Source organism: Pelodiscus sinensis, chromosome 3 (assembly GCF_049634645.1).
Source record: "Pelodiscus sinensis isolate JC-2024 chromosome 3, ASM4963464v1, whole genome shotgun sequence".
Lineage (NCBI taxonomy): Eukaryota > Metazoa > Chordata > Testudines > Trionychidae > Pelodiscus > Pelodiscus sinensis.
This window is the reverse complement of record NC_134713.1, coordinates 109,587,512-109,605,171: the sequence shown is the minus strand read 5'-3', so window position 1 is coordinate 109,605,171 and position 17,660 is coordinate 109,587,512. Positions and strand designations below refer to the sequence as shown.

The 17,660-nt window shown below is 44.4% G+C and overlaps 1 long non-coding RNA gene across 1 annotated transcript in view; it reads left to right on the top strand.

Moving 5' to 3' along the window:
- The first annotated feature begins 327 nt into the window (after positions 1-327).
- LOC142827639 (uncharacterized) overlaps positions 328-17,660 on the top strand; it is a 102,700-nt gene continuing 85,367 nt past the window's right edge. Inside the window, exon 1 of the long non-coding RNA XR_012902338.1 lies at positions 328-851. This is a non-coding gene — a long non-coding RNA (uncharacterized LOC142827639). The remainder of the gene's footprint in view (positions 852-17,660) is intronic.

Sequence of the window (17,660 nt, the reverse complement as noted above, 5' to 3'; positions counted from 1 at the left end):
TAGCTCCCGTTCTGGGGCAGCCCCCCACTCCTGCCCCTATTATACTGAGCTGGACCAGATCCTGGGTGGTGGTGAAGCACGCACACCACGGCGTCTCGTGCAGTCAGGCTTGGAGGACCCTGTGGTGGATGTGCCAGAGCAGGACCCAGAGCAGTCTGGAGACGGGGACATGATGCCAGAGGAGGACAGTGAGGAGACGGCAACCCTCACCCTGGAGCCAGTCACACAGACCCCAGAGGCCTCCCAGGTGTCATCTGACGCCGGAGATGAAGCAGCAGGAGAGTGCAGTGAGGTTGTGTAACACCCGGAGGAGGGGGGGTAGGTGGGTGCACAGTGGGTGACGCACAAGGGAAACCTGTAATGCTCAGGCTGATGCCCAGGTCACACACGGTGTTACCTTCAGAATGTCTGATTCCCCTGTCTCAAGGAGAGGGCATGCCCTTTTGGACAGCTGTTGCACACATGACTGATTGTGATAGAAATGTAGCCATGTTACTCTGATCTGAGGAAGTGGGTCTGGCCCACGAAAGCTCATCCCCTAATAAACCATCCTGTTAGTATTTTAAGTGCTACATAGTCCAGTTTTTTATGACTGAGTGTGTCTTCCTCTTTTCCTCCACAGCCGGACCAGCCGTGCAAGAGGGCTGCAGCACCCCAGCCCCACCTCCATCTTGGGGACATGGGAGCCACAGACACAGGCGTGTGTATTCGGACATCCTGAGGCAGCATGTGGAGGCCGTGCAGGAGCTCAACACCATCCTGCAAGAGAGGGCGGAGGCAGAGGATCGGTGGCATGACCGGCTGATGGAGAAGCTGGTCCAGCAGCGCACGTCCCTGAGTGCCACTGTCAGGTAGGTCTGCGGCTTGCCTGCTCCTGTGCCTGGTCCTGCTCCTCCAGCACCCCATGACCCCGCCCCACCAAACTCCCCTTCCACAGCAGCATCCCTTTCCCCCCTTGGACCTCCCTCTCCCCCAGCCCCAGCAGTTCCCCAGCCCCTCTCTCCCTCTGGCCCTCCTCTCCCCCAAGCCTCCCAGTCCCAAGAGCACCTACCCGCTGTTATCTAGCCAACCGACAGGCGCACCACCCGATCCCGTGGCCATGGTGGACCCCGAACACGAGGCCCAAGCAGGAGACTGAGATCAGGCAAGCACCGTGCAACCTGATCCCCTTCCCCCCTCCAGGTTTCAAGTCTCCTTCCCCCCTCCAGGTTTCAAGCACCCCCATCACCCCAGTTAAATGACAAGCAATGTGTTAAACAAAATGTTTATTGTACATAGTTTGGCATGAAAGTATATTTTCTACATCAAAAATGAACAAGAGCTTTTTTATGTTTGCAACAGTTATACTATTTTCCAGTGAGTGATATTTAAAAAAATAAAACAGAACTTATTATTTTGAGACAAACCCTGGTGTTTATTATTTCTCCAAAAAGAGTCAGGAGATGGGTTGTGGAGGGAAGCTTCTATTGGGCCAGGGCCCAGTCCCCAGGCAGAAGCCCCTCAGTAGAGTCAGTGGCCTCCAATTGAGAATTGCTCCTGTAGGGCCTCCTGTATGCAAACAGCAGACCAGTGAGCCTGGCGGATAGCAGCTGTCCGGGGCTGGGCAAAGTGCCTCTCCTGACCATCAGCACCTGTACCCCACCATGGTAGGAAGGCCTCCCCTTTCCTCTCCACCAGGTTATGGAGAACACAACACGCGGCAACCACCTCAGGGATGTTGCTTTCCCCCATGTCTAGCCGTGTGAGCAAGCACAAGAATCTCCCTTTTAAACGTCCGAACGCACATTCCACCTGGTTGCGAGCCCGATTAAGGTGAGCATTAAACTGCTCCTTGCTCGCATCCAGGTGGCCAGTGTAGGGCTTCATCAGCCACGGCATCAGGAGGTAGGCGGCATCAGCCACTATGCACACCGGCATGTGCACATCCACAACCGCAAAGTGATGCGGGAAAAATGTTCCTGCCTGAAGCCTCCGGTAGAGGTACGAGTTCCTGAAGATGCGGGCATCGTGTGCCCGCCCTGACCACCCAATACAAATGTCAGAAAACTGGCCACGATGGTCGACCAGGGCCTGGAGGACCATAGAAAAGTAGCCCTTTCTGTTAATGAATTGGGCTGCTCGATGGGGCGGTGCACGGATTGGAATGTGTGTCCCATCGAGCGCTCCTCCACAATTCGGGAAGCCAAGGGCAGCAAAGCCGGCCACGACGCTGTCCAGATCTGCTAGACAGACGAGCCTGCTCAGCAGCTCCGAATTGATGGCCCTCACCACCTGTAGAATGAGACAGACAACAAAATGTTAGAAGGGGTGCCTTATCTCTTAGGAGGAGAACCCACTACCCACCTTCCCTCTCAAACACCCCGGGAATCCCCTCCTCAGAACTCCCCCCCCAACAATTCAGGGTGAGTGGAGGAGCTCCCTCCCACTCACACTCCACTTTGCCCTTCCTGACAGTCTCCCTTCCCCCCACCCCAAACTGTGACTGTCCCCAGACAATGACTTACCTCCATCAGGATGTATCCAACAGTAGACCTGCCCACTCCAAATTGGTGTCCCACGGAGCGGTAGCTGTCGGGGGTTGCCAGCTTCCAGAGGGCAATGGCGACCCTCTTTTCCATGGGGATAGTGGGCCGCAGGTGGGTATCTTGCCGTTGCAGAGCAGGGACGAGCCAGGTACACAGCTCCTGGAAAGTGGTCTTTCACATCTGGAAGTTGCGTAGCCACTCTTGGTCATCCCAGAGCTGCATAACGAGCCGGTCCCACCAGTCAGAGCTGGTGTCAAGCCTCCAAAAATGCCTGTCCACAAAGAAGTTTGGAGGCAAGGGCAGTGGGGCTGCATGACTGACGATCCCTTCGTACCTCTGGTCTGGGTCCAGATGGGGAAGTAGCCTCATGACTGTGTCATGCAGATGCAGCAACACTTGCAATATGATGGCGTGGAGTAACGGTAGTTCGGAATAGGAACCTAGTCCGAACTACCTAGTTCAAGCCCCGTGTAGCCGCGCTACACGGGGTTCGAAGCAGCGGGGATTTAAAAATGGCGGCTCCCCGCTTATGCTAATGAAGCCCGGGAAATTCAAATCCCGGGCTTCATTAGCAAGTGTGGTATGCATACATTACCCCGCTAGTTCGAACTAGCGGGGTAGTGTAGACATACCCCCAGAGAGTAATAAACTGGCTGCTTGAAGTGTGTAGCTTTGGAATTTCCCTTCATGGAAGGGAAGAGGTATGCTTTAACCTCATATTCTGCAACCATTATTTATGGTGTACAGTATCTAATTCTACCAGCAATGCTACTGAAACAATGAGAGCCCTGATGAAATGAAGATAATGGAATCACATTCTCAGCAGTTGACACCAGTACAGCTCCATTCACTATAGTGGAGCTATACCAATCAACTGTAGATGAGATCTGGATCCATAAGAATGCATAAGGGCATCCAATAACTACCTAACCCATCGGAGAGGTAGTTCAGTTTATATGGGACTACGGGTATGTCTACACTACCCCGCTAGTTCGAACTAGCGGGGTAATGTATGCATACCGCACTTGCTAATGAAGCCCGGGATTTGAATTTCCCGGGCTTCATTAGCATAAGCGGGGAGCCGCCATTTTTAAATCCCCGCTGCTTCGAACCCCGTGTAGCGCGGCTACACGGGGCTCGAACTAGGTAGTTCGGACTAGGGTCCTATTCCGAACTACCGTTACTCCTCGTGAAACGAGGTGTACCGGTAGTTCGGAATAGGCACCCTAGTCCGAACTACCTAGTTCGAGCCCCGTGTAGCCGCGCTACACGGGGTTCGAAGCAGCGGGGATTTAAAAATGGCGGCTCCCCGCTTATGCTAATGAAGCCCGGGAAATTCAAATCCCGGGCTTCATTAGCAAGTGCGGTATGCATACATTACCCTCCTAGTTCGAACTAGGAGGGTAGTGTAGACATACCCTACAAGAATACAAATGGAGCTAATTGGAAAATTTCCCAACAAAAAGGTGAGAAATAATGTACAAAACCAAAACACAAACAAACAAAATCTCTACTTTAACAGTTCTTTGCTATTTCTTTTCGGAATGGATCTTGCCTTACCAATAGACAGCACAGAAGGATTGATGAAAAAAGGGAAACTGTTCTAACAGTGATTTAATTCTCCTTATTGAAGAATAGGCAAGTGTTTCTGCTGCAATCTAAAATCCAAATTGATGGATGCAAGTTCACTATAGTGTATATTCTATCAAGTGTTCTTCCTGAACACACAATACATGACACCTCACTTCCTGAACACATAATGGAGAAATTCTCCAGGCCCCTGGCCTCACCATAGCTCAAGAGTAATGGGGTAAATACTATCAGACCCTCCAGTGACTCTGTCACTGCTTGAACCCTATCAATAAGCTTTTGCCTGCACTTCTGAATTTCATCTGCCATCTAAACAGCTGTTTTGTGTGTTCCTTCAATATTCTAAGTATACCTATTTATTTAACGCTGCCAGTTTCCACTGTGATGTTTCATTCATTGCCTCCAATTTAATAACTGCTGTTTTTAGACAATTCTTCCATTACATTATGCATGCCGTTGGTCTTTTTGTAGCTAACAGTATATTGTTCCTGACAATTTTGATTAATGTCTGAGCACTGCTCATTTTGATTCATTTCTTGCTACCTTCACAAATTAACTGTTATCTTTTTCCACCACAGACTCTATCCTTGTGCTACCATGTATTGCTAGTCTCTCAGGGTATGTCTACACTACCCTCCTAGTTTGAACTAGCGGGGTAATGTAGGCATACCGCACTTGCAAATGAAGCCCGGGATTTGAATTTCCCGGGCTTCATTTGCATAAGTGGGGAGCCGCCATTTTTAAAACCCCGCTGGTTCGAACCCCGTGCAGCGCGGCTACATGGGGCTCGAACTAGGTAGTTTGGAATAGGAATCCTAGTCCGAACTACTAGTTCGAGCCCCGTGTAGCCGCGCTGCACGGGGTTCGAACCAGCGGGGTTTTAAAAATGGCGGCTCCCCGCTTATGCAAATGAAGCCCGGGAAATTCAAATCCCGGGCTTCATTTGCAAGTGCGGTATGCCTACATTACCCTTCTAGTTCGAACTAGGAGGGTAGTGTAGACATACCCCCAGTTTTGTGGCCTTCCCCCGGCCTACCCACTCTTTTCTTTCAGATCTTCACTACTGAACTGCTTTATTCTTCATGTACTCTTTCTGCCCCATCGCTCCTCCTCTCTTTTCTCCTCTAATTTCCTGTTATCTCATGAACTCTTGCCACTTCCTATATTCCATCTTCCCTCCTCCTGCAAGAAGTTATGAAAAATGCACACTACTTATAAAATGAGGTTGAATTATTAAGAAAATGGAACAAACAAAATTCATCTGCTAAAAGCTAATCATGGCCTGTAACCCACATTCTTGTTTTAATCCTACTTCGAACTCAAGTAGATGTACTCATGCTAGCTTTGAACAAACTAGTGTGCTAAAAATTGAAGTGTAACCATGTCAGCCAGTTGGGGTAACTGACCCAAATACAGACACATTCGGGGCTCTAGATACAAACTCAAATGGCTAGTCTGTCCGGCCACCTGTGATGCTGCGGCTACACATCTAGTTTTGGTACACCAGTTCAGTCAAAGCTAGTGCATATAAGCCCACCTGTGCTAGAAGAAATACTTCCACTCTTAGTGTAGATGTATCCTTGGGTTATAAATGCCCCATTCTGGGAGATGTATGATTCATTAGTGTGTGAAGCACAAAGCACATCTTAGGTTCTTAAGAAACCCATTACTGAGCATCACTCAACCTTTCGTGTATTTATCATGTGCTACTGCACGATAGGAGTAGTAATATACATAGGCTAGATTAAGAATTCATTTTGAAATGTTACTCCCTTTTGCATTCCTGGAAGGGAAAGAACATTCACTTAAAGGGAAAAAGCAAAATGTAGACTTCCACATGCATAAGTGAGGATGATGTTTGTTTGTTTGTTTACATTCTCACTTGCAAAGGAAAGCTGTGTTACCTTCAATATGTCTCTTACTTGCCCTCAAAAGCCATCCTAAACACATCTCAATATGTCTCTCAGGCACTCTTCATCCACTCGAGAATCTCTCTTGAAAACATTTTTGTTTGCACCATATAGGTAAGCTTCCACTTAGAGATTTTAATTCATGCAAAATGACCCTTTAAAACTGAGTTGCACACTACTTTTGTTTTATCTGTTTTACTCTTGTCCTTAAAACTAAGCCCCCACTTCCCAGAAATAGCAGCCCCATACATTTCAGTGCACATTGATTTAAAGCAATTCTTGGCCGCAAGAAGAATAACAGTATCTGAAACCCAAAGCTACTATCTGGTTTTAGAATATCATACTTGTTTTTGAAAAAAATTGAATCCTGCTTATGTGTCACCCTGGGAGAATGAGTTTATCTGCAGTACTGGTACAGAGTGGAGAGCTGTAATGAAATCTCTTCCACATTGCCTTGCCTAAGTGCATCAGGCCTATTCTAGTTGAGAGCTTAGTTCATTCTCTGTGGGTATGTCTACACTTGCACCCTAGGTCAAACTAGGGATGCAAATGCAGGCATTCGAAATTGCTAATGAAGTGGGGATTTAAATATCCCTCACTTCATTAGCATGATCTCGTGGCCACACTAGTTCGAATCACAGCTGATTCAAACCAGGAAGTGCACACTGGGACTTGTTAGTTCGAACCAAACCCCTTGGTTCGAACTAATGTTTCTCCTCATTTTTTGATATTTAAATCCCCGCTTCATTAGCAATCTCAAATGCCTGCATTTGCATCCCTAGTTAGAACTAGGGTGTAGACATATACTTCTGGGCACCGCATTTTAAGAAAGATGTGGAAAAATTGGAGAGGGTCCAGCGAAGAGCAATGAGAATGATTAAAGGTCTGGAGAACATGACCTATGAGGGAAGGCTGAAGGAATTGGGTTTGTTTAGTTGAGAAAAGAGAAGATTGAGGGGGGCCATGATAGCAGTTTTCAGATATCTAAAAGGGGGTATGTCTACACTACCCCGCTAGTTCGAACTAGCGGGGTAATGTATGCATACCGCACTTGCTAATGAAGCCCGGGATTTGAATTTCCCGGGCTTCATTAGCATAAGCGGGGAGCCGCCATTTTTAAATCCCCGCTGCTTCGAACCCCGTGTAGCGCGGCTACACGGGGCTCGAACTAGGTAGTTCGGACTAGGATTCCTATTCCAAACTACCTAGTTCGAGCCCCATGTAGCCGCGCTGCACGGGGTTCGAACCAGCGGGGTTTTAAAAATGGCGGCTCCCCACTTATGCAAATGAAGCCCGGGAAATTCAAATCCCGGGCTTCATTAGCAAGTGCGGTATGCATACATTACCCCGCTAGTTCGAACTAGCGGGGTAGTGTAGACATACCCAGGGTGTCATAAGGAGGAGGGAGAAAACTTGTTCATCTTGGCCTCTGAGGATAGAACAAGAAGCAATGGGCTTAATCTGCAGCAAGGGAGGTTTAGGTTGGACATTAGGAAAAAGTTCCTAACTGTCAGGGTGGTCAAACACTGGAATAAATTGCCCAGGGAGGTTGTGGAATCCCCATCTCTGGAGATATTTAAGAGTAGGTTAGATAAATGTCTATCAGGGATGGTCTAGACAGTATTTGGTCCTGCCATGAGGGCAGGGGACTGGACTCGATGACCTCTCAAGGTCCTTTCCAGTCCTAGTATTCTATGATTCTATGATACCCAGCGAGTATCCAGATCTTAGTATCTCTACTGAGAGAGGACCAACTGTGGTAGTATTGTTTCTGTCTGCAGCAAAATATGACCATAACTGTGTATGTATTGCATATTGGTATGAGTCCAAAATATGACCTTGTATTCATTCTAACAAAGGGACTGAAAGAACATACTCAAGTCATGTCTACGCTACAGGGACTAGAGCAGAATAGATATAGACCCCATATAGAGTTTTACTGAGTACCGTAAACACAAATTCAGTGCAAGTTAAAGGCAAATGCATTAAGATTTTAATGCATTTATGAAGCAAAGCTTAAAGAAGGGGAAAGGAACATTCATGTCCACTTTAGCTACACATGCATCAACTGAGACTCTCACAGGTTAGTGTTTCTGAAGTTGTGGTTGTCCTTAATGTCCTCTGGTGTCGACTAGTAGTGGTAGCGGTACAGTTGCTGTTTCCATGTGGAATGTAGAGGGCAGGGCATAGACAGGTGCTCTGCTGGAGTCCTTGGATTGTTGAACTTGTAGCTCCACAGGTGTATTTATCACCTGTGTTTGTGTCGAGAAAGGTCCCATTATAGCCTAGTGCATCTTCCTCTCTTTTTTCTGATGGGACTCATGTGCTTTTCTTATGTCCACTCTTTCCTTTTCCAGGTTGTCTGATATGGTCACCCTCCAGGGCCTTTGCTCACAGTCTGAGGTGGCACTGGCTTGTAAGATCTCACAGAAAATGTCACCTCAAGTGTTTTTTCTCTTCCTTATCTAGATCAGGCATTTGCAGATGTGGAAGGGAACCCCTCAGGACTACACCTCAGCAGCTACAGATATAACACACAGCAGTACCATCACCAGTATAAGAAAGTGAAAGTTAAATTTCAGAACTCTCGTTTCTTGCTCCCCAAAAGTTTTAAACAGGACATATTTATTGACACTTCTACTTCAGAATGCTCATAGCAGCAGCCATGGAGAGCATGGGAAAGGAATTGTTTGGTTGTATGAAATTGGGGCTAGGGCTATGCTGAGGAATACTGGCTTCACTTCCAAGTGCATTTTAATATAGCCAAATATAAGTCTAGGAGCAAAGAATGTAGACCGTACTTAAAGGATGGGGTACACTAGCTAGGCAAGTAGTGGCTTCCAAAGAGAGTTAGGGCTCACAATGGGTAATCAGGTGAACATAAACTCCCAGTGGACTAAAAAAAGGCTACTGTGATCCTTGAATGACTCATCCGGGAATCTTGAGTAGGTATAAAGAAGTAATATTACCTTTTATATTTGGCACGGATGTCACCACTTTTAGAAAATTATGTCTGCTTCTGGTGCCCACAGTTCAAGAAGGATGTTGATAAACTGCAGAAGGTTCAGAATGGATTGGAATGTCTGCTCAATAGTGAAAATTGTAAGCTGCTCAATATATTTAGCTTCTCACGGTTTATGGGTGACTTGATTACAGTCTATAATTACTTACATGAAACCACCACTGACATGTTTTGCAGATGAGCTCTAGGAATAGACCAGAATCATATAATCAGGGGCAATATGGGGGTGCACCCCCCAAGAAAAGAGGGAGACTAGTGAGGCTGATGCCAGTAGCAGGAGTCTGTGCCCTGACATTCACTGGCAGCTGCAGAGAAGAAGCATCAAGGTGGCTTCAGTTCATGCTGCTCTCCGGCCATGCCACTCCAGGGGATGGGCGGGATGATTCCTGCACTTCCCGCCAGGAAGTGCAGCAGCACAGCTGGAGAGCAGCGCAAGCTGGGGTCGCGTTACTGTGCTTTCTCCGCCACTGCTGGTGAGGGTGTGTGTGTGTGTGGGGGGGGGGGGGGTGAGGGCAGACTTGCAGGGGAACTAGCAGGACCATAGATGGGGCTGTGCCAACAATAGGAGGCTGCCTTTCCCTCTCCCACACACTCACTGGCTTAGGTGGGAGGGAAATACAACCAGGTGGCTCTAGCTCTTGCTGCTGTACAGCTACACCGTGCTATTTTGTTGGATAATTAGTTTCACATTGATATAATTTAGAGTTTCCTGGTCTTCCAATGGCTGATTTTTGTTATTATTTGGTAATTTTTCGGTCCCTTCTTTCATGCGTATTTTTCTTTGCATTCTCTTGCTGTCGTTTCTATTTAACATCCTTTGGAGTTACTGTTGGAATGGGAAATATATCATCATCATTATTGGATGACATAAATACATCATCTGTGTTTTTTTCCAAACACAGAACAGAAATATTTAATGGAAACATCTGCCTTTTCTGTGTTATCATAGAAATGGTAGAATTGTCTATCTAGAAACTGAACATAGCCATTGATAGGATTCATTTTATTCCCAGTATATTTAAACTCTCCTATTGTCTTCAACTCTGCTGGCCATACATTTTACCTCTGTGTTCTTTTATTTCCCTTAGCAATTTTTGACAATTCCTAGCTTCTAATTTATATTCATTGCTATCAGCTTTCCCTACTCCATTTTCTGTTAAAGTAGCTCACATAAACTTAACTTTGCCATCTTGTTAGGCCTGCATGTAATCACTCAGCAGTATCACTTGTTCTTTCTTCTCTCTGGAATACATTCCTAGCCTAAGGCTTTATCTTTGCTGTATAGAAAAGATGCCTTTACCCTGAGATAGCAATCTGGATGTAACACACTTGTTTTTTGAGTGGACTCTAAGCCCATCTCTTGACTATATTTTGATGGTAAAATAAATGTGATATACAGCATCATTTTGAGAACAGGTAGGTATAAGGAATGGTTTCAATGAAACTGGAACATCAAAGGAGATTGTGTCTGTTACACATGCATGTCAGTGCATACAATATTACGTTGCCCGGGTGTCCAGCCAGTTCTGAAGCAGTAGGCACTATAGTGAACCAACCACACTATTCTGAAAATGTAAATTATTTTTGAGATTCTCAGAACATACCAATTCTTGTCTTTTAATGTCAACAGAACACTTCAACCTTGGTTTTAATCAACAGAAATCATCACATTTCACAGAAAAAATACAATCAATGGGAAACTTGACCATTTTATTTCATTGCTAAACCTCTGAATTCAGGAAAAATCTTTTTACTGACAGCACACCTCAACTCGGCCTCCATATCTTCATCCAGCAACCATGACGATACTTTGTCTGGATGTATATCATGACAGAAAATGACGCTTCACAAAGCCATGTTGAACCAAACATGGAAAAAAGTTTGGCAACTGCAATTTTCAAAACAGCAAACAGATTCTGCCACAAAAGTGCGTCCAACATAGTCAAAACCAATTCAGTTTTTGACTGATTGAATTGGCTTTGAAGTGTGAGCATATCTTGTTCAAACAAACATTTATCCAGGCCAAGCAAATTGACAAGTTCTTGAGAATTAGCAATATCAAACTGAAATGGGTTTTTCGTAACTCGAAATGCCAACATTAAGCTTTGAAAAATCTGCAAAACGCAGGATGAATTTCATCAAGTTTTCAAGGCATTCACATAATGCTGACAATCAAGGTCATCACACTCAAATTCACTATCTCCAGCAATTCTCTGCAAACTTGGGAAGTGGGTGAATTCTCCTCTCTTCATTTGAATGATGCTGGGCCATATCACAAATCAGCTTTCCCTTTCCCGGAAGTTTCAGATTAAGTTAATTCAAATGACAAGTGGTATCAGTCAGGAACCACAAATCAAATTGCCACTGCTTATCTTCAGTAGCAGAAAAACTGTCCAGCTTTCCTTTCTCGACAAAGTCTCTGATTGGAGTAAGCAGTGCAAAGAACTGCTCAAGCACCTTTCCACGACTCGGCCATTGCACATGGGCGCAATAAATTATTTCAGAATGCTTAGATTCCATTTCTTTCAAAAATTCCACTAACTGGAAATGGATCAGAGCACTGCTGAGAATGTAAAATTCATTATTTTTAATCAGTATCCATCAAGTCTTTCGGAGTATCTGTTGTGGACATCAGAGCACACAGATTTTCCTGATGCAAAATACAGTGGCAGGAAAGCAATTTGATAATGCGTTGGACGGGTAGCCCCCAACTTAAACCTGTCCAATGCATTATCAATAAACTACAACCTATTCTGGAACAGGATACTACATTCCAAGAGGCTCTGGGAGACAGACACATAGTCTCCTATAGCCAACCACCTAATCTCAGGATGATTCTTACCTACAACTCCAGGTGAAGGAGAAGCAGATACAGGACTCTTGAGGAAAGTGTGTTTTGTTATTGGGGCTTTCTTACTGTGTGCAGAGCTTGTGTTTGTGAGTGAGGGTTGGTGTGTGTTCTTTTTTGTTTTTTTGTTTATGTATTTATTTATTTTCCCCTGTGTTAATGAGGGTAATGAGGGAGTTGGCAAATGTCATTGTGGAGCCTTTGGCTATTATCTTTGAAAAGTCGTGGAGATCAGGAGAAATCCCGGATGACTGGAAAAAGGCAAATGTAGTGCCCATCTTCAAAAAAGGGAAAAAGGATGATCCAGGGAACTATAGGCCGGTCAGTCTTACCTCGGTTCCTGGAAAAATCATGGAAGGGATCCTTAAGGAATCCATATTGAGGCACTTGGATGAGAGGAAAGTGATTAGGAATAGTCAGCATGGATTCACAAAGGGCAAGTCGTGCCTGACCAATCTGATTAGCTTCTATGATGAGGTAACTGGCTCGGTGGACATGGAGAAGTCAGTGGATGTTATATACCTTGACTTTAGCAAGGCTTTTGATACGGTCTCCCACAATATTCTTGCCAGCAAGTTAAGGGAATGTGGATTGGATAAATGGACGGTAAGATGGATAGAAAGATGGCTAGAAGGCCGGTCCCAGTGGGTAGTGATCAATGGCTCGATGTCAGGATGGCGGTCGGTTTCTAGCGGAGTGCCCCAAGGTTCGGTTCTAGGACCGGTTTTGTTCAATATCTTTATTAATGATCTGGAGGAGGGGATGGATTGCACCCTCAGCAAGTTTGCGGATGACACTAAGCTGGGAGGAGAGGTAGATATGCTTAAGGGCAGAGATAGGGTACAGAATGACTTAGACAAATTGGAGGATTGGGCCACAAGAAATCTGATGAGGTTCAACAAGGACAAGTGTAGAGTCCTGCACTTGGGACCGAAGAATCCTAAGCATAGTTACTAGCTGGGGACCAACCGGTTAAGTAGTAGTTCTGCAGAAAAGGACCTGGGGGTTACACTGGATGAGAAGCTAGATATGAGTCAACAGTGTGCCCTTGTAGCCGAGAAGGCTAATGGCATATTAGGATGCATTAAGAGGAGCATTGCCAGCAGATCCAGAGATGTCATCATTCCCCTTTATTCGGCTTTGGTGAGGCCGCATCTGGGGTTTTGTGTCCAGTTCTGGGCCCCCCACTACAAAAAGGATGTGGACGCATTGGAGAGGGTCCAGCGGAGGGCAACCAAAATGATTAGGGGGCTGGAGCATATGACTTATGAGGAGAGGCTGAGGGACTTGGGTCTGTTTAGTCTGCAGAAGCGAAGAGTGAGGGGGGATTTGATAACAGCCTTCAACTTCCTGAAGGGAGGTTCCAAAGAGGATGGAGAGAGGCTGTTCTCAGTAGTGACAGATGGCAGAACAAGGAGCAATGGTCTCAAGTTGTGGTGGGAGAGGTCCAGGTTGGATATTAGGAAAAACTATTTCACTAGGAGGGTGGTGAAGCACTGGAATGGGTTACCTAGGGAAGTAGTGGAGTCTCCATCCCTAGAGGTGTTTAAGTCTCGGCTTGACAAAGCCCTGGCCGGATTGATTTAGTTGGAATTGGTCCTGCCTAGAGCAGGGGGCTGGACTTGATGACCTTCTGAGGTCTCTTCCAGTTCTATGATTCTATGAACTACAGGACATACCACACTAATACCAACCCTGGAACTTTCCCTTGCAACAACTCCTGGTGCAAGCTTTGTTCACATATTTACTCTTCTGACACCATTATTGGACCTAACCATGCCTATTACAAGATCAAGAACACACATTCCTGTTCATCCAGAAATATAGTTTATGCCATCATGTGCTTAAAGTGTCCATCTGCTATGTACATTGGACAAACTTCTCAGACACTTCGTCAAAGAATCAATGCACACAAAACAGACATAAGACTCTCTCACAGAGAGAAAGCTGTTGCTTGCCATTTCAGCCAGATTGACCATTCCCTCAATGACCTTAAAACATGTATATTGCTTCAAAGAGACTCTAACTCCAGACTTCAAGGAGAAGCTTGAGAATTGTCATTCATGCTTAAATTTGACACTTTATGTATGGGTTTAAACAAAGAGTCTAATTATCTCACCCATTATAAAGATAGCTTCCCCAGTTATCACCCCTAATGTCATTACCTCACAGAAACTTTCCCTATTATCACCCCTAATGTCATTACCTCACAGACACTAACCTTCTCCCCTCATCCCCACTCTGTTCTAAAATTTGATTTGTCAATTTCATATGTGTTCATTTTTTTGATTGTATCACTTTGGTATATATGGTTGTGCCAATTTTCTTCCACATATTGATCTGAGGAAGTGGGTCTGGCCCACGAAAGCTCATCACCTAATAAACCATCTTGTTAGTCTTTAAAGTGCTACATAGTTGTTCTGTCTTTTGTTTTAGCTAGACCAGACTCACACGGCTGCATCTCTATCACTATTCTGCTTTATAGCTGGTTAGAGTTACCAAATCAGATGATGGTAGAAACTGCTTTCAAAAACCAATTTCAGCTGACCACTTTTATCCGCTTGCTTTTTGCTTCTAATAGGAAACACTGGATCAAAATCTCTGTGCTGCCCTTGGAAATACCTACTTACATTGTCAATCTGATTTGCCAGAATTGTTGTATGACAGCAAATACATTGGCTTTTCATTCACCTCAATGATGGCATATTCCAATTCCCATTTCTCTTGAAATTTATATTTAACGTCTCTCCAATCTTTTTCTTTGCTGCAGTTTCTGTCAACAATTGGTTGTTTTGAGCATTGTTTGACTCAGTACTAATACTTTCACCCACTTCAGAGCTGCATTTTCAAATAACAAACCAAACCATGGATGTAATTCTAGAAAAATAAATTAATAGTGTTCAGTTTCAGCACAAAGCAGATTTAAGCAATATTGTTGGGGATCCAAAAAAGTACCCTAATTTTTAAAATTCAATATCTCTGGAAGTGTTAAACTTGTTAATTTTTTTAAAAAATTTCAAAAACAGGAATAAAATTCAAACTGTTTTCTTCAAATGTGTGCTTGTCGGCTATTTTGTTTTCAATAGCCATAATCAGCTGAAAAAAACACTTTTGAGAAGAAATTTTTTATATATATCACTAAATTTATTGAACGAAATATTTGGCCACTGAACAGCAATCATTTAAACCTAAATTGTGTGCTCATAATGACCCTGCATTTAAACTGAATGTTGAAATGAATGCCAGGAGAAGACTGACCAGCTTGAAAACTGAGCTGCTTTGTGCAAGAATGAATAATTTCACACAGAGAACTCACAAAAACTTTAAGAAAAGCTTCAACGATAAATGCCAGTTGAAAAGTAGTACCCAGAAATACCAGCCGGGGCTCACAATGATATATGATGATTTCTAACCTAAGTGCCATATTTAAGCTATTCTGCTAATTGGCAAGTGTCTCTATCCCGCAGCTGGGTCAAATTAACAGAAAGTGGCTTTAGAACTCCGAAAGATCTTCTAAACGTCTTTTAGTCTCTGAAAAAATTTTTTCTTCTTTACATTTGTTTTGAATGCAACGATTGTTGAGTTTTTTATTGTTCAAGCCACCTAGCCACACTCAGCTGGCCAAATAGCCATGTGGTTGGTGGCTAGCATGTTGGACATCTCAGCTATATTGGCTATGAGACCATCTAAAGAGAAATGTGGAGATTGGAACATGTGACTTATTGTTGCTGATGTAAGATAGGCACAAAAGGTTGTTGTTTTTGCTTGGTGGAAGGGGGGAAATTACATTAAATTTGAACATATAAATATTTGGCCCCAATGGGACAAATTCTTGACCCTTGTTAGCTCACTGTGCTTCCAGAGAAAAATGACTTTAAAGCAGGGGATCAAGAAGCAGTGGGCTGGAGAGGAAGGTGAAAAGCATTAGGGAAGAAAATTCCATGAGGGAGCAACTACCTAGCATGCAATAGACTTCTTGAGGCAGAGGTCCCTGCTTGACTGCTGCCTGACCTGATGGTTGCCCAGTGAAGAATGTGCTAATGAGGGGTTTTGCAGTTAGGATGTTTGTTATTTTCTAAATGATCCATACTCTCCTGGGGTATGTCTACACTACCCCCCTAGTTTGAACTAGGGGGGGTAATGTAGTCATACGGAGTTGCAAATGAAGCCCGGGATTTGAATTTCCCGGGCTTCATTTGCATAAAGCCGGCCGGCGCCATTTTTAAATGCCGGCTAGTTCGGACCCCGTGCTGCGCGGCTACACGCAGCACGGACTAGCTAGTTTGGATTAGGAAGCCTAATCCGAACTAGCTAGTCCGTGCCGCATGTAGCCGCACAGCACGGGGTCCGAACTAGCCGGCATTTAAAAATGGCGCCGGCCAGCTTTATGCAAATGAAGCCCGGGATATTCAAATCCCGGGCTTCATTTGCAACTCCGTATGACTACATTACCCCCCCTAGTTCGAACTAGGGGGGTAGTGTAGACATACCCCTGGGCATTATATGTTTAAGTATAAAAGAAAAACGATGTTTTAAATTTCTGTGCAAAGTGACTCTCATGTCCTATATGCTTCATAACCTCTTTAGAGAGAAATAGTAAACTAGAAGGGATATGAGAGGGATTTTGTTTACATCTGGGGAAATCAGATGTCAGCATTGAACCAGAGGCTAAGCCAGGGATTAGCAATAAGATGGCGGTGGTTCACTTCGGTTAGCCCGTGGTGAGCTGCTGTCGCTATATTTACCTGCACCTCTTCAGGTATGGGTACCTACAGTTCCCATTAGCCGCGGATCGCCATTCCTGGCCAATGGGAGCTGCAGGAAGCAGTGCAGTCTAGGACGCTGCTTCCTGCAGCTTCCATTGGCAAGGAATGGTGATCCGTGGCCAACGGGAACTGCAGTTGCCAGTACCTGTGGGGAGACAGGCAAATATAGCAGTGGTGGCTTACCAGGGGCTAAACCTAGCAAACCGGATCTGGCCCATGGGCTGGTATTTGCCCACCGCTGTGCTGGGCAAATGGAGAGTGCGTTCCAGTTCTTTGGAAGGAGTGCTAGTCAAAAGCTCTGCACTAGGGCTGCCTATTAATCTTAGTTAACTTAACATGATTAACTAAAAAAAAAATCATGATTTTAAAAATGAATTATGATTAATCATAATTTGTCATATTGTTAACGAATCATAGAATACCAATTACAATTGTTAAATATTTCTGGACTTTTCCCCTACATTTACAAAAAGTTTACCATGCTCAATTTATATTTTATTAAAAATATTTGTAGTGTAAACATCATATAAGAAATAGTATTTTCAATTCAGCTCATACATGTACTGTAGCACAATTTCTTTATTATGAAAGTGCAACCTACAAATGTAGGTTTTTTTGTTTTATAACTGCACTCAAAATGTATTGCTTATAGGTCCACTCTGTCCTAGTACTTATTCAGCCAATCACTAAAACAAAGAAGTTTATTTACATTTACAGGAGATAATGCTGCATGCTTCTTACTCAGTGTTACCTGAAAGTAAGAACAGGTGTTCATATGGCTTATTTGTAGCCAGTGTTACAATATATTTATGTGCAAGATATGCTAAACATCCATATGCTGCTTCATGCTTTGGCCACCATTCCAGAGAACATGCTTCTAGGCTGATGACGCTTGTTAAAAAATAAAGTATGAATTAAATTTGGGACTGAACTTCTTGGGGAATAATGTTTTGTCTCCTGGTCTATGTCTTACCTGCATTCTGCCACATATTTCATGTT